At 46.1% G+C, this 21,710-nt stretch overlaps 2 non-coding genes across 2 annotated transcripts; both read left to right on the top strand.

The window, feature by feature from the left end:
• Positions 1-19,994: 19,994 nt before the first annotated feature.
• On the top strand, positions 19,995-20,096 carry LOC142576918 (U6 spliceosomal RNA). Its single transcript, XR_012827025.1, has one exon. It is a non-coding gene; the product is annotated as a U6 spliceosomal RNA (small nuclear RNA).
• A 285-nt stretch (positions 20,097-20,381) lies between these two features.
• On the top strand, positions 20,382-20,487 carry LOC142576919 (U6 spliceosomal RNA). Its single transcript, XR_012827026.1, has one exon. It is a non-coding gene; the product is annotated as a U6 spliceosomal RNA (small nuclear RNA).
• Positions 20,488-21,710: the final 1,223 nt, after the last annotated feature.

Below are 21,710 nucleotides of genomic sequence, written 5' to 3'. Positions count from 1 at the left end.
ACACCAAAGGTCGCGTGATCACATCATCACGTCGAACGTTACGTGACGTGATAACGGAATCGTCGCGTAAAGATATTGCCTGATGACATCATGTGACGACGTGACGACACGCGAGGACGTCAGCTTCAAGTGATGATGTGACCTAATGACGTCATGGGATGCCTCTTGGAGAAGCAGCACACCGTTCGTTTCCCGCTTGTTCGCTCTGGGACTGGGATCGGGTCACATTTATCTATGAGCAAAAGCCACGCACGCAGAAACGAAGAATCCCGACGAATTAGAGGCTAACAAACAGCGTCTCTGTAATATTGCCTCCAAACTGGCATCATCCTAGAGATTGATTTTAAGTGGACACATCTCGCAAGTTCACCAGCTACAATTCTTAAATTGCGATATGTACCGTAAAGTAAGGTATTAAGAGCTTAATTGGCGAGTTTTCGTTAATTATTTGACTATGTGTTTGAATTTCTCGCGCTTGTAATGTCCGCCTTTTGCGAATAATCCACTCAATGACAGTAATTGCGCTATCTGTGACAGGCAATTTTTTTAAATTCCGAAAAGCTTAAAAAAGATCATTCCGTATAGGGCAGTCTGCCACGGCGGTACTTGTATTTCATTCCTATACAGCTATAGCCACACCATCTAATGCACGGTGTGTCGTCGGCCGCAAGAGATGATCGCAACAGACCCTTGGGTGTAACTCGACCAGAGCTGTTGGTGGGGAATGAGAAGGCGGTTGCGAATGCTTGATTCGGCCTAACCTTCCACCGAGCATCCAGAAACATTCGAATGCCCAGAAGGAGTTATCCAGATGAGTCTCGATTTTGCTGCGCTGGTAACAAATGTATAATCGGCCCGAGCGCCATGCTATCGTTCGCGACCTTGCGATCGGATTCTTCGCTGGATTGAAATAAATGTTTTGTGCCGAGGTGGTAACCCCAGAGCGGCAACGATGTAAAGTGAGCAGTAATATTGGGGTGAAATTTCTTTCAAATGCATTCCCTTGCTTCAGCCTAACAATACCTCCCATTCCCATTCAAGTAATCGTAACATGCTTTTAACAGCGTATAATGTTGCTTATGTCGGAATGGGGGAAAACAACGAACAAGCTTGGGCAAATGCAGCCGCAATATATGTAACTTTCATGTACGATATAGCTTTATATTACACAATCAGCAGCATTAAAAGAAATCTTGGGGTTTTGCGTGCCAAAACCACTTTCTAATTATGACGCAGGTCGTAGTGGGGGACTCCGGAAATTTCGACCAACTGGGGTTTTTTTTACGTGCACCTAAATCTAAGTACACGGGTGTTTTCGCATTTCACCCCCATGGAAATGCGGCCGCCGTGGCCGGGATGCGATCCCGCGACCCCGTGCTCAGCAGCCGAACACCATAGCCACTGAGCAACCACGGCGGGCAGTCTGCAGCATCCCGTCTAAGGCGGGTACGCTTTGTGTATCGAATCAAGTGAAATAAATGCGCCAATGTCGCAAAGTGAGCAGCATTGCGAAAGAACTGCACGAACATGTATATCATTATAACAATTCAGAGACGAGTGCTCCTCTTGCACTCTTTCATTTGCAAACGGCGTTTTGTTCTTTGTGAATAAGGGATCCCAAAAAACAAGCTGTGAATAATGTAGATCTTTCTAACCTAACCCCCTCCACTTTGACGATCCTGAGCAGGCTAGCTAGCGTGGTACGGAAGCGCGCGCCGTAATAACCAAACAAAGACTCTCTGGTTAGTGTCACTGAAGTTGGCGCATTGTATCCATGTTCGTATTAACTAGTCGTCACGTAAGATTTCGACTCATCATTCAGCATGTTCTTGAAGTTGGTGGCATATACCTTGCGTACGTGTGTGGGCGTGCGTGCGCGTGGAGAAGGGGAGGAGGGGCGTGCGTGCAGTAGTTCGATTTGTTCATGTGTATTACTTGAAGAGGCGGACACTACTTGCATGACAGATCACAATGCTCAGTTCACTGCATAACAAATTTCCACCAATCAACCTTTTAGTATTAAACTTATCAATGAGAAATTATATTGAAGTTCATTTCCACGTCTTCCGAAAATGCACCTGAGAAGGCTGAACATTGTTTTCTGCCACAACCTTTATCAATGTCCCTACGTTTATTAACCGCCATTCAGTCAGTATCCGCCACTTCTTAATTCTGAATGGAGCGAAAGGCAAAAAACGCTCATGTCCCGTGAATTGGGGCATGTTAAAAATCCCCTAATGGTCAAAATTACCCGGAGTCCCCCATTACGGCGTGCATCATAGTCAATTCATGGTTGTGATGCGTGAAACCTCAGAATTCAATTCAATTCCACTTCTTAATTGGTAGTGCCCACGCTGAAATCTTGCTGCTGTCCAAATAAAGGCGTTCAAATCATGGAAGAATCACGTGCCTTCTGGCTTTCTTCTTTTGAAAGGGCAAGCAACACCAGAAATTGAAACGTTGTCTTTCAGTGGGGGATCTGAACTTTTTACATGCTAAACTGCGCCTCAGTTGCTGTGAAACTTTTCCTTAAAGGTGAGGACCGTCTCAACACAGCTGTTCTGAACGCTGTTCGATGAGAACGCGACGCGGCTTGATTATAATTATTTTTTTTTGTGGCACGCGTTTGAAGCGACTCGTATACGTCCGTGCTCTTGTCAAGTCAATTGCAGAGCCGACACGTGAAAATAAACACCCAAGCGAATAACGAACCAGAACAGAAAATAATCTGGACAGATGGCACAGACGTAGAAATGCAGGTCTGTCATAGGCTGCATAATACGAGGAGAAGACAAGCTATGAAGTGCGAACCCTTGAACACGACTTGGGCGTTCTCGCGAAAAAAGTTCCTTCTTTCTGGGAAGTGTTGAAAGTTTCGTCAGACCGGAGGCATATCGGTGCATTCGAAAGAAGCGTAACTTTTCTTATGGCTTGGAAAGCGACCAAGAAGCTTCGACGACTGCTTAGGATGTTTGAAAGTTTTCTACCGCGTTGTCGTTACGACGTGTCATCAATGTAAACTGCCTGCCCCGTTATCGGCGGGAACCGGTTCCATGTGCGACAAGCCTGCCGTCATTATGGCTAATCTTGGAGTCCGACATAGAGGTATTCCAGCTCGGAGGCTTTTGTAGCGGGATAGTGCAATTGAAACAACAAAGACGACATAGACAACGACGACGGCAACAACAACGATAGCAACCTACCAGTGTTGATGGCCGTGGTGACGCTATTTGTGTGAATTGTGTTGTATTGTGTATTAACACGGCAAGCTGGGCGAGTTGGTGATTGAGCATATTCCTAGGGGTGGGCAGCGCAACCCGGACGAAAGACAAAGGGAAGTACACGATACGAGCGATACGAGCCTTGTATTGTGTGTAGCCTTTCTTGGTGTTTTCATCTTGCTTCCCTTCCATCTATTCCCCTTTTCCCAACTCCTAGAGTAGGGTAGCAAACCGGGTGCTCGTCTGGTTGACCTCCCTGCCTTTCCTGTCCTTGCTCTCTCTCTCTCTTTCTCTCTTTAATCTTGCTTCAATGTAGTGCAACACCTGTCTGTGCTAGTTAAGGTGTCCATGTGTTGAAGCGACCGAGAACTGATATTTAGGAACATAGCTTTTATAGTGCAACGAAGAGTTCATCCTCAGAAATGTTTATGCCTGCCGCAGTTAGTTCCACAAGCACGTAGAAAATTTTCGAGCAGCAACTCCAATATCAGCGATCTCTAAAAAAAACTAGAAATCTCGATGCCCGCAACACTGAGAAGTCAGAGCGATGCCGAAAGCCGGCCTCGCGAATTGGGAAACCAGAACGATGGGCTGCTTTCGCAGGAGTTAGTACAACTATCGTAAAACCTCCGCGTTCGACCTTTCCAGCCACTTTTGAAAATAAAGAAGGGTTTTGCAATGAATGTACGCTGCTGTACGCACCTTTATGACACAAATACCTGTAAGCCAGCACCTAAGCACGATGTTTCAATGGACAACACCAGCGAAAGTGGCGACTTGGATTTTAGAAGGCCGCCATGACCGCAAGCCTTCCCCCGAAAGCTGTGCCACTTTCCTACTTTCAGTAAACGAAGATTTCCCTGCGCGTTGTAAGTTACTAGAATAACTTTGCTATAAAAAGAATGTATTGCGTTTCAATATTGCAAAAAAGGCCGATGAGCCGCGTACAGTAATATAAAGGTCACGTGATGGGGTATCGTATTTGTTGTCATGTTTTTTGTCGCGTGGGGCGACAACAGCAACACATGTAAGCACTTTATTGATTCGGCCTTAACCACCCAAGTCTTGGCCAGTCCTCCCTAGTGGTTATGAGCGACATCGTCAAAGGCTGACAACAACAATAACTGCGCCCGAAATGTTCTGCGACCGCAGGTACAGGCAGGCTAGTATCGCAGCGTATCCTTACATTGACAGCTTGCTTTACACTATAAACTGCTCCGTATCTACGTTATTCGCGAGCACGAATGGAGACACAAAGCAGCATTTGTTGCTGGTTCACGTAGTTGTGAGCCAGTGGTTTTGTAGTTCAAATACACTGAAGCAGAAATAAACAATCGTCAAAACCAGCAAAATAAAGGAAAACCAACTATAACGTCGCGAGCACCCTACAGCGCCCTGGTTCATAAAAACATCGAAGATGCGTAGTCCTTGCTTATGTACCGCGAAGATGGCGCTATTAGCGTGGTTAGGTATCTAGTAGGTTGCGCCGCGTCCTGTTATTCGTGTGTGGTGTTGTCTGCATGTGGAATTATCTTATCATGAGACGAACCGGGTACGTCCATTCCGCACATAACACCAGTCGCAGCTGCAAGAAGAGGTCAACCGAGCGTTATTATCAGAGTTTGCTATTCACACAATCCCTTTCCACAGGTAGCATACCCAGCGATTGGAAGGTGGGGAAGGTCGTTCCGATCTTGAGCTGACGTAACAAAGAATCACCGCTTAATTACTCCCCATCACTTTGACAAGTGCCCTGGCAAAATTATGGAGCATGTCGTGTATATTCGCGTAATGAATTTTGTTGACTGTATAAATTTATTTCATCCTTCTTAACGCGGATTCCCTAAGAACGATACGTGTGAAGCACGATTAGCTATCTTGATCCATGAATTGCATGTGAACCTTGAGTGTAACCTTCAAACAGACGCAATGTTCCTAGATTTTGCGAAAGCCTTGGACAAGGTTCCTTTCAAACACCTTGCTCATTAAGCAGTGCTGGTTAAACTTACATCCTAACCTATTGCAGTGGATAAAGGAATTTCTGGCTAACCACCACCAATTTGCTCACGTTAATTATCAACCCTCTAGCTCCCTTCCAGTAACACCAGGCCTCTCGCAAGGGACAGAACTTGGTCCCCTCCTATTTTGAATATAAACAACCTACCAACGCATGTCCCCTCTAACATTCGTATTTTTGCCGATGACTGTGTTATCTATCGCACAGTTAATACCTCCTCTGATCACCTAGCTTTCCACAGTGACTTATATTGCGTCCAGTATGCTTGTAACCAATCGCTCATGAAACTAAACCCTAATAAATGCGAACACGTGTCATTTGACCGAAAATGTAATCCTGTCCTTTTAGCTCGCGCGTCACAAACTCGCGCGTCACGACAGCGTTAACGATAGCATTAACGTTGCCAAGCGCATGTCACTAAATTCATATCATCTGCTAATAGAACCCTTCGATTCTTAAAACTTCATCTACGTCACGCTCCACCACATCTAATATCGCTTGCCTACAACTCACTCGTACGCCCTAAGTTGGAATATTCCTTTGTGCCCTGGAGCCTTAACCAAAAATATCTAACAAACCGCCTAAAATCAGTACAAAATCGTGCAACATGATTCATTCATTCATGCTATTCCTATAAACGCCGGTATATCATCGTTAAAAGACGAGTCCGGCCTAACAACCCTGGCTTGACGGCGTCGTGGCCTTATATGTAGATGTTCCATCAGATTTTCTTTTTCTTTACAGCTTACTTCATCATCCACCTTTACATCAGTCCTCCGACACGCATTTCACTCTGCATTGGTTATCCTCTTCAAGTCGCCTGGCCACGTGCGCAAACTACCACTTTTGCCTCTTCATTCTTTCCACGCTCAGCTTCGGACTGGAATGTCCTTCCACACGACATCAACACAACCACCTGCCCATCCACATTTTTGAACTGTATAACTACCGTAGTTTACAGTGAGCAAACGTGTACTTAGACCTTTCTTCCTTGTATATTTAATTTGCTTTATATCTGTTACACAACCCTTATGTAATATCGCAATTGCTGAGTGACCCCAAAGTACTAAAGTGAAGCGAAGATTCAATAAAGCGCGTAGATAGGGATTTTCCCCCTGGCAATGAGAGCTAGCTATTGCGTCGCATTTGATGACCTGGTCTGCTTATTCGTGAAACTGGACTAGCGCATTCGATCTCGTGTTTCTCTTTGCCACATCGTACCGGCGCTGCTTGTTTCTTTTCCTAAATTTGCCAGATTCACCGAAGTAGGTTGCATAACACTCTTTACGAGGAATTTTATAAATAACGCCTGGATGAAGGTCACGCTCGATGGAGTTCTTCTCGCGCACTAGCTAGCCACAAAGCTCTCTGGAGGGATCATGAGCCATACATACCTCATAGTTATCAAAAATCCTGGCCAGTAGCTCACTTTTACCCCACGCAACGCATTTTTTTCTCCTTAGGAGCCTCTTGACGGATAGGTGCGGAGTCCTCACGCTACTGTTGGGTCAGTAGAGTGCGAGGGTAACCCTCACTGCTCAAATCCTGTTTTATACGCATATATTCAGTTCGTGGCGTCGTCTCTTGGGACTAGAACATACACGGAAGGCCCGGTAGAAAAGTACTGAGGCTACTGACCCCCTGTGTCCGATGGGGTGCGTTGACTAGTGGTGGAGGTACATCCCAGTATGCGTGGGCTTACGGTACACGCTTGTGGCAAACTCTTTGTCGGTACGCTCAATAAGAACGTCCAGAAGCGCGATGCGACCATTTTTGCTTTCTCCCGGGGTAGATTGGATACTTGTCTCGATGGAGTTTGAGTGGGCAAAAAAAAGAATATTCGAGCTCAAATATGTACTCCCACTTAAGCGATGTTACCGCTTGTAGACAGGAGAAAATTTAGCGCGAACGTGCCATTGTCGAAGTGTTTCACGTGTCGAAAGTGGGCTACGAAAGAAGAGCTGTTGCCATCGTTGCTGCATCGTCTACCTTCGTCTGTATCGTGGCAAATGGGCATCCTGGAGATATATAAAACTACCGATAGCATGTCATTGTAGTGTACTTTGCACATGCAAATCAGGGCATTTTTGCCGACTAATTACAACATAATTTGGATTTTTTACGGCGTAAATAAAACAAGAAAAGAAGCCGCATGAATTACTTTCACGCACACTCTGATAGTATCGCGTTATCCTACAGGATACTGTGATAAAATTGAATTGACTGAGGTTCAAAAGCGTTGACACTTGGTAGGTTTTGGATTAACAGACTGATTCTAGCCGGTCATCAAGCGCGCTGGTCAATGAAACGTATATGAGCGTATGCTGTAACATAGGTCACGCTAGCAATAAAATAAAGAAAAATGGACGTGCTATACTTCAAATAAGTTCACGGATTTTGCGTACCAAAACCAGGACTTGGATTGTGAGGCACGATATAGTGGGGAACTCGGCGTGAATTTTGCCCACCAGGGGATCATTACGGCGCGCCCGAAGCACGAGACACGGGCGTCTTTGTATTTCGCCCCCATTGGGCGTGCTATAAGTACTTAATTACTATATGTATACTATACGGGCGATACGACGATCCCGTGGCAACAGCTACTTAAATTTGCTTTCTTCTCTGCTGGCCTAGCTACTCCATGGAGACGAGATACTCCCCCGCCCATTGGTTTAAATAACCTGCAGATACCACGTATACCGTGGATCTCGAAGCTTTAAGCGAAGCTGTGGTGTGCCGTCCAAACGAACCGCTGCGTCTCGACGACGGACGCACAGCTGTATTACGCGACGGACGCTTCCCGAAACCGTCAGCCGAAGCTGACGAGAAACGCGACACAGTGCTAGCACCAACCACAGTCTCGTATCTCGATCTTCAGACGCCGCAAAGCTGCCCCACAACTCAAAGGGCGCCGTAATTCGGTAGCCTGAGTGCGCGCGCTTTTCCATAGGCGGAAAAGTGCGGCTGCCGATCACCATAAAAAATGAGTGAAGAGAGAAAGAGAGAGAAGTGGGATACGATGGGCGAGAAGGTTAACTGGAAGGCAAGCATCCACTTCGCTACTCTGCACTGAGAAAAAAGCAAAAGAAAGCAATTCGCTTTAACTGTGTGGCGGTTGAAAATGGGGGATGCAGGGTAGCACTTAACTACCGTCATTTTGAATAATCGAATGAGGCATGAAATTAGTCACAACTTCTTCTACTCACCAACTCGGTCATTGTAGTGGCGAAAAGGCGTCACGCTGCGCATTCTTGATTGCTATCAAGCCCGATCGGGCTCAACTTTCATGGCAGCGATTGGCTCCCTACGGCAGCTTGCGTATATATGATTGCGAGCGGGTTCGATCCTGATCGAAAATGCACGGTATGACAGTAGCATCCTTTTCCGGCTGGGCCGGAGATTCCACAAGGCAGGCTGAAAATACTTGCATTCGTCCCTCATACAATGCAGGCAAACTGTAAAGCTGCTGAAGCAGCTTGGCATATGCGCTATTTGAATGAACACACACCCCGAAAATAAGCTGACGCATTTTGCGCGGGTGATGCAGAGTGAGAGCAGTCGCTCGAAAATGGTAACTATCGATAAAATAAAAAGACCTTTGAAACTTTTAGCTCAGCTACTCTTATGTTATGATGCCACGTTAGGTTATGTAAGGAGAATCCTGGAGCGAAATCGAGAAAATGCAGATGTTTATCATTTCAATTTATGAAATTTTTATATGTGGGAGGGAGCAGTAGTCACTCAAAATTAATATTTTCGTAGCTTGGCGAGACGACTGTTCCCGCTGCAGGAGACTAACGGCCGTCTACGAACAAGTAGTTGCGTACGGACATGTCTTTCCTAGAAATGAAGAAATCAAATACTAGACAAAATCACAGTATAAGAGCCCTTTGCAGGAAAACGAAGTGCCTTGGCGAGCAAGATTCAACCGCTTTTACACAATGTTACGACTCGCATCCGGGATAAACGTTAGTGTCCCGCGGTAAAAATGACTGAGAAAGGAAAAACACCAGAAGGAAGGGTGACGTCGGACACCTAGCCTCGGAAAGCCAACCTCCCCTGAAACGGCCCCTCCCAAACCTTCAAGACCTATGTGAGCGTTGGCTCTTTAGAAGTAAGTCTTTCAAGGTTGCTGGGCCTCTTAAGGCATCGCTTAGGTCGTGGTAACTTTCAGTGACAGACTCGTCTCAAATGCATTCGCCGAAAGAAACATTTCAGAAATTGCGAAAACTGTAAGCGCTTTATTTTGCATTGGATATATGAACAGAGACCACCTGCAACCAGGTTCATGCAATACGTTAAAATAATTCGTCCGTCACCTGCAGAACTGCTGCAAACTCTTGAATAACCTTCACATATGCCTCCTCTATTCTCGGGGAAGATGAAACCTACATGCAGCATGGGATGAGCGAGAAGCGCTCTGTCCGCAGCGCCATCTGTTTGAAAGCCCGGCATGCGATGTACACGCGATGGCAACGGGCGGGCCATACGCAAAGACAATTGAGCTCGCCTTTCACTAGTGATGCATCTCTCTTTTCAGCTTTCTTTATCTTTATATTTATTGCCCAGTTGCTTCACAAGGACGAGAATCCGTCGTAAAGCACGTGTATCGCGATGAGAACGCTGGTGGTTTGAAGGAAGTACAACGTGGCTCTCCGCACTTTGCACGGGCGTCGAGGCCAGCGAGTCTCGAGAAACGCTGTCCGCTTCAAAGCGCTTCGATATGTGCCCGATGGAGAACGCGGCCGGCGTTTATCAGAGACCAATGGCCGCAGCGCAGTGTGGAGCATAAAGCTTATTCTATAAAAAAATCGGCTGCAATGTAAATGACAGGTAGCACATGAAATTCTACAATCATCGTGTTTGGGGGCGTAGTTCGCAATACATTTGATGTATTTTTTTTTGTAATTTCTAAGCGATCGCGCAGTTATCTAGACATAAGACAAAGACACACTAGACACGCGTAAAATAATTGAGAAATGTTCAATCTTTAATGCAGTAAATTGTTGAACTTACAACAAACTCGTTCGATGCTAGAATGTAAAGTTTAGGCAAATCCATGCACCACACGTCGTTCCCGCGATAGATGAACCGCAGTACTTGCAGCTCCAGTATACACGAGCAACAAAATTCTCTCTAGCGATTTTTGAAGGGAACACTTACTGTCGTCAGGATTCTTGGCTTGAAAGCTGCGACATGTTAGTGCGTACTTTTTTTTTGTTCAAGTGCCACGTAAACCGACATTTACACTTGCTCACGAATGCGAACTCAGCGTGCCGCCTGTATGTTTTGAGCACAGCAGTCAAAATCATTAGCCAACCAACGCACACGTCGATCCATTCTGCGCAGCATGGCAATATCCCTGGTGACATTCTTAAACCCGTCAAGCCGGCTGCCATTCTGTACCTTAATATCCACGCACCCCATTCAGCCGCCGCACACTCCTGAAGAATAAACGATCGGCCATTCCTTCTTTTTACGCCTTGACGGTGCAATATCCGCCGCGTCTTCTTGCTCGAGGCGTCGGAAATGGCGCTCTCGAGGCCGATTGAAAAGTTTAAGGGAAAGAATGAGTTCGAACTGTGCTGAACAAAAAGCACATGGCCTCAAAGACGGGCTTCTAGCTAAGGCTTCGAAGGACAATGGGACTTCAAAGGTGAACAAAAAGAAATGTAGACGGAGAAGACTGCGTGAGGCACGTGCAATTAACCGCAACTGTTTGCGAACCAGAAAAAAAAAAGAAATGCGGGCTAGGCTGGAATCCCGAAAAAGGAAATCGCCGTCCGATCCACGAGAGTGCGCGCGAAAATTCCGCTTCACTGATGAACTTAAGGCATGAGCTTCCCATACGCGAGTTAAAGTACTAACCATATTTTTTTTAACGAACATAATTTCCAAAAAAAACATTGGTCGTCCAGAGTTAACGGGTTTCTCAGATTTTAAGCTTTTGCAATCGCGCGCAGCGTGCCTTATGCTCAAATACCTGTGATGAAAGATTTTGCAGTGGCCTGAGTCCACACGACGAAGAATTCCAAACTTTTTCGCCCACTCTTCACAGAGCGTGAGGTCAGTATTCTGCTCTATAATGTTCGAGAAGAGCCACACAAATTTATATGTAACCTATATGCTTTTGTAGCATCTTGGAAGGATAGGTCTTAATGTAGTGGCATTGAAAGCCTTACGATCGTGGATGCCTTCTACGAGAGATCCCACGTGCGGACTTGAACCGTATGCGCACGACTTGTTTGGCACCGGAAGTCTAAATGAGAACAAATTTTGAGAACCAGAATGAAAAGTTCACCTATAAAGATATTGTGCCGTGTCTAGTATTTCTACACGATACTGTTAACTCTTTAGTGGCAAAGAACAGACAGGCTTTCCAAAACGAAGGAATCTTATTACCAGAGAAACATAATATTCTCCTTAACAAAGAAATTCTTTATAGGCCCAACTTGTTCACAAATACGCATCGAAACATTCAAATGACAAGGGTAGCGGCGAGCTCAGTCGTCGGTCATCCTATCATAAATTCGCGGCTCGCCGTCAGTTTAAGATTCTGTATGCTCGATAGTATGCATGCGTCACCATAAATGTAAAGTAAATAAACAGAGAGAGAAATAGAGAGGGGAAAGCGCCATATTTATCTTACCTAAGCCATTGATGAGTTAGTCGCACTCCGAAAGGCCTGTCCTCACTTCCTGGTACAATCACCGCCGAATTTTCCCGATCTACTGCGACATTGTTGTGCTGCCTCTAGCTCTAGACATAGAGAGCGCGGGGGGGGGGGGGAGGCAAAGGGGATGGCTAGGGGCACTTATAGGCTTACACCTTCCACCCTAGAATGGGTGACATTCCAACTATTACGAACAACATTTGTTCACTATTAGGCTGGAAAAATTGCAAATGCGGCAACCTAGCTGTGTAACCAATCGGATAGCTCGCCCGACTTACGTCGCGCGCCCCAGCCGCGTAGATTGCAACGAGGTGGTTGACAACTCAGGGGAGCGGCGCCGCTGCGTTCGACAGGAATGCACATTTTTAAAACCATATCACAAATTACACACATTTCGCGGAGCGCTAAACTTTGTCACATAACGATCAGAAGGACCTACCCTAACGAATCAGTACTTCTGTACAAAATCGTCAGAATCATTTTAGGACCCCTTGAAACCGGCTAGACTTTAAACGAAGCTCATGCGCAGGTCTATGGCCGTACGCCTGTCTGGCGCAGAAGGCAACGAGGGCATTACTGCAGTACACCAAGTCCACAGGTCTCTGCGAACGTATACAGAGACTTGCTGCGCATACGAGTGCGCGCAACTAGTGCTCTTTCGCTCTTCTTTCCCCTTGATATCCCTTTCCCAGTACAGGGGCACAAATTGGGCATGCATCTAGTTAACCTTGCTGCCTCTCCTCTCTTTCTCTCTCTCTCTCTCTCTGGAAACTCAGAACTGAAGTGTAGCGGTTTCGCGGAATCCCTGTTGAACCGCCGGGGATATCTCTCGGTAATCCATACGATGGATTGGCACAATGAGCTCAGTGAATGTTATTGTCCTTGCTCTGACAAGTGAGAGCCATACGAATGACTATGATACGACGCGAAGGGTACGAATGAGAACGATGAACATTGTCATCACAGTCGCTACGCACAAGCAGCAGCAATACCTTCATCCGCCACTGTTCGCGTCGCGCCTTTCTTGCTGTGTCACGTTACTCTGTACGCCATGACGCAGTTAACGTGACCATAGAAGACCGCGGTAGGCGGTTCGTCGTGCGTTGGCAGTTGCCCCCGCACGAATGCGCCTGGAATATACGCATAATTGCTAATTGTTGTCGCAATAATACTAAAAAAATTAAGAAACGTATAAAGAAAAGTAGTCCATAACTTAGCGCCGCTAATTTTCGAAGTATTAGACCGCATACTTTGAATGTGACGAATGTGACGTCCCAACATCAACATACGCGCGTGTCACAGGCGACCTTTCGCTCTCAATTATCATTAGTAACGTTTCTGTGCCTCGTATCTTTAGTCGAGTTGCGATTTCGTCCACGTTGTGACGCGCTCGCGTACTCTCCAACACACCGCGAGTTAGATATCTCCAAAATCGGTGACGTCTGCCTATATTGCTACAAACAACGAGTAGGAAGGGGGTTAACCGCGAGGGGCCCGATATTTATTAATAATATCACAAGAAGCCAACGAACAAAAACACCAAGGACAACACAGGGGAAATCGCTTGTACTTACAAATTGAAATAAAGGAATTATAAATTAATGGAAGTGAAAGTGGATGGAAAAACAACTTGCCACACGTGGTGACCGGTCCCACATCTTCGCATTACGCGTGCGATGCTCTACCAATCGAGCTACCACGGCGTTGTTTCCCCGTCCACTTTCCCGTTGTTTTCCCGTCCATTTATGTGCTGCTACTAGAACTAACCCTGAGAGTGTTAGCCAGCGCCACCACTCACAAGCCTTGGCGGCGGAAATGGAACATCTTTCTGCTGCAGGCGTCACGAGTACGCGATAAAAGTTAATTCTAGTAGTAAAACATAACTACCCCAGGAAGTGGATAGGAAAATGGCGCCGAGGTAGCTCAATTGGTAGAGCACCGCACGCCTAATGAGAAGACATGAGATCGTCCCGTCCTCCTGTGGCAAGTTGCTTTTTATCCTCTTTCATTTCCATTAACTTATCATTTGTTTAATTCGATCAGTAAGTACAAGCAATATCCCTTGTGTTGTCCTTGGTGTCTTTGTTTGTTGGCTTCTTATGAAATGATTAGTAAAAATCGGGCCCCTCGGTTAGCCCCCTTTCTTCTCGTTCATTACATAAGGAGAGTCTTGAATCCAGGAACATTTAGGTCTTCAGGTAGCCGGTGTGGGTTTGTTGTCCAATTGCCTTCATCCAAAACCATCACATACTTGTCACGCCTGCGGCAGAAAGGATGTTCCACATACGCCGCGAGAGTTTGCGTGTGGTGGCCATGGGTAACGCTCCCAGGGTTAGTTCTAGTAGCAAAAACGTAAATGCACAAGAAAGTGGATGGGGGGAAACGGCGCCGCGGTAGCTCAATTGGTTAGAGCATCGCAAGCGTAATGCGAAGACGTGGGATCGTTCTCCATCTGCGGTAAGTTGTTTTTCCATACACTTTCATTTGCATTATACTATGATTTCTTTAATTCACTTAATAAGTACAGGCAATTTCCCCTTTGTTGTCCGTATTGTCTTAGTTTGTGGCTTCTTATGATATGATTTGTAATGCTGTAAAGCTATGCATGACCGATCGTAGGACCGAACCTGTCGCTTCCAGCACAGCAGCCAAATGCCCTAACCATTCGCGCAAGATCGCAGGCATGGTTCTCTCGTGCCAAAGTCACACATGGAAAAGCCTCGGGTGTGTGTCACATGTCCGTCTGTCGCATCTTCCATCTTCACAGCTTTATCTTGGAGGTGCTGTGTTAGGTTGCAAAGCCTTCGCTATCGACCCACATTAAGGTGCTGAGTTAGACTGTTCTGCCTGCGAAATTGGTCGACATTTTCGTCCGATGAATTCCTACAAAGTGCGCAATAGATTAAAAAAACAAATAAGCGCTTACTAACGCAAAATTGAAAACGTAGTGGTTCGACAGTGGTTACCGGTAGCGCCTGGGTGACCTTTACTTTAGTTTGTGTTATCGATAGACGATACACGTTCTGTACAGCGAAGATTTTACTCTCTTGGTGGGTGGCATTTTTAGTGTCCGCGTCCGTGAGCAAAAATATATGCCAATCGCGGCGGCAGTGCAGAACAGGAGCAATGGCTCGTACCCCAATAAGGCAGCGGCTTCAAGCAGTCAGCAAAGTGAAGCCAAAAGTGCACACATTCTTTGGAAGCACGCATAAAACATAGAAAACAGCATTCGTTTCAATAAAGCACAAGCACAAAACAAGCATCTGAACCACATAATTGATGATCCGGCACTCCTGAAAACAGTGCGAAGGACGTAGCCCTCGCCGCATACGTTTCCCGGTAAAGATTACTGGTCCCGTATTCTGAAACTTTCGCCTGCCGCGAAACTATCGCCTTGGCCGCGCGTCCGCCAACGGCGACCGCTGATCGGCGGTTTTAGCAAAGCAAAACCGGAAAATAAACAGCGCCATCTAGTAGTTCAGGCCTACGTCATTTTGATGTCATGGTGTCGATAGGTGCTCTCGGTATATATTGAATAAACAAACACGTCGTTTGGCGTTTTTTGGCGTCTTTTGGTGTCTTTTGGCATGGAGGAAGGAAATAATAGGAGGGAACATGCTGCAACGCCATTGAATCCGTTGTGGCGGCCTAACACGCGATAAGAACGTCAGAGCGCGCGGTAGATTTTAGTGCTCCCGGTAGATTTTTTTTTTTTTCGATACACATTCGAAATTATTCGAAACTCTTCAAATAAACAAAAACACGGCTACCACCGCGCCATTTTCGCTTAATGCCGCGCTCAAGTTTCTGGATTGTGGCATCGAACCGCGGTGTAGCTCTATGCGTGTCCGTTCGGCGAGCCGCATCAGAGACGATGGGTCTCAAGCGATACGGAAGTTGAAGGCACATGTTTCAAGCCTCTCCGCAAGGTGCGCGTCTTTGGTATACACTGCGGACTGCTTTTGCGGTAAGCGTGCGCAGCGGTTCGTGTTGCAGTAAATTGCATAGTAATGTCTGTTGTCATTTCAGAAGCTAAGCACACATATCCTTCACTTGCAAAGGGAGACTAAAAACTGCTTTGTAAGCACGTCAGTTCTCGTGTGAGGGATAAAGCAAACTTTAGTTGGAATTGGAGTACCCCTTTCTCTTTTGTTCGCCGATACATGTTATGTTTTACCCGCCGTGGTTGCTTAGTGACTATGCGATTGCGCTGCTAAGCACGAGATCGCGGGATCGAATCCCGACCATGGCGGCCGCATTTCGACGGGGGCGAAATGCGAAAGCACCCGTGTCCTTAGATTTAGGTGCACGTTAAAGAAATCCGGGTGGCCCAAATTATTCCGGAGTCCTCCACTGCGGCGTGCCTCTTAATAAGATAGTAGTATTGGCACGTAAAACTCCATAATGTTTTGTAATAAGTTCGTATGCGTCCGTTGACCTACCACTTGTTCGTGTTCGCAGTACGCAGCGTTCGAAGAAGGGCCAGTGCTTGGGAACATCGCGGAGACCGCATGGCGCGGCCGTATATCGGTCTCAAACACCAAAAGCTGGAACAAGCGATGTTTACAGTTGCTGCTGCTTTTCTTGGGAGCAGATAAATTGCCAACGTACCGCGTTTCATGTGAGAACCGCATAGCACGTACGTAGCATGTGCAACTCACCGTTTCTTGCGGGAGTCGCCGTCATCTGAGGCAATAAGCTCCACCGCGTTTGGCCTGCGAGGATGACTCCGTTCCCGCAATATGATCAATTGCATGCATGCAAATCCTCATGCGTGAGATGCCACTGAACCAGCGACAATTCAAATCAATAATGCTCGCATAACAGGACAAAGCACACACGGGCAAGGCCTCGGCCAAAACTGTGACGAATACATTTCGCTTATTGTTGCTCACAACGGTCTTTTACTTCGGCCGAAGAATATAGCCTGTAGCCTAAATGCGCTAACGTTAGATTGGGAACTTTCCACAACTCGCCCAGAGTGCAGAACACATGCCTTGCAGGAAGCGACCGAATTGAATTGAATTTATTGATAGGAAAGACAGAGAGGTCGACCTGAGCTAGCGCGCTCTAGTCTGCTGCTCTGCACTGGGGAAGAGGGAAGGGGAGTGAAAGTATTGGGATGGATGATGATGATGATGATGATGATGATGATGATGATGATGATGATGATGATGATGATGATGATGATAAGAGAAGTGGTGAGTGCTTAAGCGGCACAAGCATCCTGCGAAAAATGCGACCCGATCGAGATACAGGCACAGAGGCTGAGCAGCAATTAGAAGCCTCCATCTGAGCAGCTAGCAGCTGCCGGCCAAGCGCGTACCGAATAAAAACTACCGGTAACCAAACGTCTCGGCAAATCTCGAATTTGCTCCGTGATCTCGACGCGAGAGGCCGCCACTGTGGCTGCACAGAGCGTTCGCTTGCCAAGGCTGGCTGCGTGACGTAATGCTCCCGCCTCTCTTTTTCCTTCCTCCGTGTTTTTTTGGCATTGGGTTGGTGGTGGAGTGTAGAAGAGATAAGACAGGTGGTAGTTTATAGTAGCCTTCTTGGTGGCGTCTTACACGCGTTGTTTCGCTGCGATATCTGTTGATGCATTTGAAGTAAAACATTTCACACTTCCTTACTCAATTTATTTTACCTAAAGTGGCCGTAACCAATCGTAGTCAGTGCGCAGAACCCGTACTGCAGCAACTACATTCGAAAACAACGCACCCGAGCCGCTCTGCACTCGCACGGTGCGCTCTCTCACGCGATGTGAAGCGTTCGACAGCACTTATTCGTGGTGCACGCTGACGTCACGGATAAGCAATCGCTTGATTTATTGAACGTGACTATCGCCGCGGCGAAACTATCGCGGAAGGCGAACGTTTCAGAACACGGCCTCTATTGCGCAAGTTGCCGCGAAACGACGGCAGCTTGCGACTTGGGGAGTGACGCCTCTAGCAATTCGTATTAAAGTAACAAGCCTAGCAACTGATTCTGTTGCTGTCGTAGCACCGCTATGGGTACACAACGCACAGTTTGGACTCCCGAGGAGGAATGTGAATACGAGGAATGGCAATGGGAAAAGGAAACGGCAATACGACCAGCGGCGGCGGCGTGCCTATATTACCATTACTTCCATTACTACCATTACTCCAAATTGCAATTACTACCATTACGCCAAAGCAATAAAGCCTTGCATACCCCACTCAGCAGTTGTACTGGTGGTTTTCAACAGCTTCGCTGGACATACCGTTTCGCGGGGCCGAGATGGCAAGTCAATTATCTTGAAGCGTAAATTATATAAAAGGCTTGTGCTAGTTGTACCACTACATTGCGGCGGATGAGACATTTTATAAGATATTAAGATACAAAATTTATTTATGAGAAAAAATCTACATAGGCAACTTGAGAAACTATGCAGGGCATACAAAGTGGTGTCTCGTGGCCATGCCGTACAGATCGGCTCCAGTGACATGGAAGTTTCCACATCGCCGTCTTGTCGAAATACTCTACCTAAACACACATAGAACACGCTGTGTGGCTCTCAATTTATGAAAATGTAAGACGAAATGTGTAAGATGTTCAAAGGTATGGTTTGCCCCTATTAGAAAGAAGGTACTTAGCACAGTCTGTATTTTGCGGCCGAGTGTGGTACGTTTGTCACGTTGTACTGCCACAATTACGGGTTACTAGGTCCTTGCAGTCCCATCTTGGTTCCTTCTTCTGGCCGGACAGTATAGAACTGGTCTGTCGCGTGGCGCTTGGGCAACCACGCTCCCTCGGTGGGTTCGCGTTCCCATCCGTGTCTGTAGGTTGCCGGCTGCTTGCTCTGCGATTTCTGCTCCGCCTGTTATAGCGTGATCAGTGTGCCGCGCGTGAACTCGCCTGCTATTTTCTCGGCACGAAAATTTGTTACGTATTACCGGGCATGCACTTAAATCGCGGACAAGTCTGAAAAGCGCCAGCATTTGGCTCTACTGCCGTGGCATTTTAACGCCACATACAACAGGTATGTCCTGATGCAGACGTTCTCGAAAACCGTGTTGTAGATACTACGTCAGCCTTACTGCTTCCTCTAGTTACCCTTAGCGCGCCTCGCACGTACCAATAATGTGTCGTGGGATGCGATAACGGCGTCATTTCTGCCTGGCCACCTACGCGACTTCATGTGACGTCTAGGGTGGCAAGTGCTTCCAACTCGTGACAGGCTCGGGTGGGGGGGGGGGGGAGCTTGTCCCAGCTTCGCTGTGCCCCAATTGCCCCCTTCAATAATCCAATAAATATGCGCTGCTGCAATGCATCGTTGCCAGAATATTTTGGAGGGCCGTGCATACTGGCTTCCGTGGCCTTCAAGTTAAGCGCTTTATTACATCTGGTCGCTGCTTACGTGGCCGCTTTGCGTGACATTTAATTGCTGCGGGGGTCTTTTGTCTATGACGTAACCAGTGCGAGGCAGTTGCTGCGGGGCATCGTAGCTGCGTTGTGTTTGCACTTCTGGGGAGGCTTTACTTTGAGCTATGGTCGTTGCTGTCAGAGGAGTTGTTCTTCCTTGGAGAAGAACAGTTCCTTCGACAGCGGTCATACCGTTTCCTGTCGGTGTCTGATGGACGCGTATGGCTTAATTTTCGACTGGCCTGCTTCTTGTAGACAGTCCATCAGAAGTACTCATTTAATGTACATAGAATATAGGCGCCCGTGATTTTTCGGTGTGTGTGCTCCCGCATGCATGATCATTTTTGTATATACACATCCCATGCACATCATTTCAAAATTGTGTATAGTGTCTCTGTCACATCGTCACTGTAATCATTGTGTGCACCATATAACCATCGTGTACACTCTATACGTAGAACATAATTTTGCACATGTTACAATTAGTTTATGTGCAACTGTACCTTTCCGTGGGTCCATGTCATAATATGTTAATGAGTGAGGACTCGGGCACTTCTTTCAAAACGTGCCATGTATACAGCGCTTTGTACTTCCTGTATGTTATAATCCTAGTGGGATGGTGCCATGACTGTGACTCAGCGTTCGTGTCGTCTCTTGTTGAAGCAAGCTTTTTTCTAAACACAGCATATTATATAAAAATGTACTTCCGAATTACTATACTAAAATTACTATAGTACAAAGAATGTCAATATGGCCCCTGCGCAAGGATGACACGTAGAATCGTGAAGCTTTCCTCATTTTTAGTCACAGAATCATTTTACATAACCATTGTGTACAGTGTATATATTGAACATCATGTTGCATAATCTGACAATTAGTTTATGTGCAACTGTACCTTTCCGTGGGTCCATGTCATAATATGTTAATGAGTGAGGACTCGAACACTTCTTTCAAAACGTGCCATGTATACAGCGCTTTGTACTTCCTGTATGTTATAATCCTAGTGGGATTGTGCCATGACTGTGACTCAGCATTCGTGTCGTCTCTTGTTGAAGCAAGCTTTTTCTAAACACAGCATATTATATAAAAATGTACTTCCGAATTATTATACTAAAATTACTATAGTACAAAGAATGTCAATATGGCCCCTGCGCAAGGATGACACGTAGAATCGTGAAGCTTTCCTCATTTTTAGTCACAGAGTCATTTTACATAACCATTGTGTACAGTGTATATATTGAACATCATGTTGCGTAATCTGACAATTAGTTTATGTGTAACTGCGCGTTTCCGTGGGCCTACCTGGTTATATTTTAGTGAGCCTGGACTCGGACACTTCTTTCAAAACGTGCCATGTATGCAATGCTTCGTACTTTGTATATGTTATCGTCCTGGTGGAACTTTGTCGTAATTGTGACTTAGCGTTCGTATTGTCTTTTGTTGAAATAACCTTTTTCTAAAACAAAATGCATTGTAACTAGCTTTCAACCCATGTATTACTCATATTGGTGTGTGAGTGAAACTGAAAGTAGATATATCACAATAAACATCTCTTTGCTTATAAAGATGTTTTGCCTCGTTATGTACGACGTTTTCCGTGTACAATAAATATTTATTTTGTTTTAACGCGTAAGCATTCTGTGGCGTTTAGCCTAGCAAACACTGACTGGAACGCGGAAAGTTTAACCTCATCTCTGCACGAAAATACGCAATTTGTGAAGTTAAGACATCTAATCGTTATAATGCAAGCCTAAATGATTGGCAGCTTTGTAAGCGATCAGGAACAATTGAAACTAAAGAAGTCTGCCTCCATTCTACCCTGTCAAGGTAGATGTGCAGTGAAGCTGGTGCGGATGTTAGACAAGTACCACCACTCCAACTGACGTCAGACGACGTTATACAAGCACCAGCACCACAGGCGACGTACATCACGCGCCCACGCACGTGTGCAGTAGTGCAGCATACATCTCCATTGTTCTAGGCTGCCGTCCCAGCGCAAATGCCCTATTGAACTAAATGAGCGTTCAAAAGTAAGTTGCGTCAGAAACTACATAAAGTACGACTTACACACGAGCTGAAGACATAACAACTTCGGAATATAATACGAATATACGAGAAAACATAATTATTTTGGTTAGAAAAACTTTATTTCAACAAAAGACGATACGAACATTTTGAGTGGCAATGACGACAGAATTGCATTAGGATGATAACATACAATAAATATGTGGGAATTGATGTAAGCACTGTGGGAATTGATGTAAGCGGAATTTGGTATGCCGTTTGCTTTGATTGACGATAGTTAGCGGTGATGTTGAAGGAGAATGTGTCGTTCATTCAGCGTCTAGTTCACTCCAAGAGTAATGAGTTGATCTTAAACGTTACCTTCGCGGTCTGCACCACGTTTTGCTGCGTA

This window comes from Dermacentor variabilis, chromosome 3 (genome assembly GCF_050947875.1).
Source record: "Dermacentor variabilis isolate Ectoservices chromosome 3, ASM5094787v1, whole genome shotgun sequence".
Taxonomy (NCBI): Eukaryota; Metazoa; Arthropoda; class Arachnida; order Ixodida; family Ixodidae; genus Dermacentor; species Dermacentor variabilis.
The sequence above is the reverse complement of the archived record's forward strand: the minus strand, read 5'-3'. Positions and strand labels throughout refer to the sequence as shown.